Here is a 1,148-nt window from a genome sequence, read left to right on the forward strand (position 1 = left end):
ATTTTAAAATATGCCTAACATCATATCCTAGCATTTAAACCAATCCTAACCATATATTTATTCGCCTAACATATACTACATACTACCTCTATAAAAATACCATAATTATGGCAACACATCTATGCTTTAACATAATCATAAAATGAAAGACAACACCAACCTCAAAGTCGGCTGCCCTTGCAATGTGCCAAGTCGCGTTCAGTCTGTTAATATCTCTATCGTGATTATCAGCGCGCGCCATATTCTTCAAGTAATTCGGAAATGTGATTAAAAAAGGGTAAAAATGGGGAAAAAGGCCAAAAAAGAAAAGTCAAAGGGTCTAACTGAAAGTTGTGGACAAGATACATATATATAGGCATCCGCTTCTCTTATCTTGTTTACAATATAAACGAAATAAGATAACATGTATTTCATTTACACGGTAAACGAGATAAGAGCATTATACAACACGTGTATAAACGTGATACGACCATGTCGTTCCATGTATTATCTTATATCATTTATACTGTAAATAAGATAAGAGATGCAATATTTTTTGATAAAAATCTCCAAAATATATATTTCGATAATTAAAACATTTATTTTATTTATTTAAAAAATATAACTAAAAATTATACTATAAATAAAAATAAAATAAAATAATATAAATATACATGATGTAGTTAAAAATTCTACTTTTTCTTTTTAGTCCCACTCTTAAAAATTTCTATCCTATTTTCTTTTAATTTTTATCTAATTCTTTTTTTTTTTAATGCAAATTCGGATCACACTCTTTATTAGATAACCGTTGATTGAAAGTTCATCATCCTCCTTTTACAAACTAATCCGACTTGATATTCAGGTTGACTCTTATGAAGGGAGACAGTTATTGACTCAGAAACCTAATACAATAAATCTGTATATACAATATAGAAAATATAAATAATTAACCAGTTTCTTTCTTCTCATCTTACTCTCGCCATTCTCTATGTATATAATAATTGGATTCGGAAAGGGTCACGCCTGCCTGCTGGAAGATAAATATAATGTTAAATGTTAACAATAATGCAATGTATGCTATTGACTCAGACATGTGATATGATAAATCTATGTACAATACAGGAAATATATTTTAATAATGAGTTTCTTTCTTCTTATCTTCGTCTCTG

The sequence above is a fragment of the Arachis ipaensis genome, chromosome B09 (genome assembly GCF_000816755.2).
Source record: "Arachis ipaensis cultivar K30076 chromosome B09, Araip1.1, whole genome shotgun sequence".
Classification (NCBI taxonomy): Eukaryota; Viridiplantae; Streptophyta; class Magnoliopsida; order Fabales; family Fabaceae; genus Arachis; species Arachis ipaensis.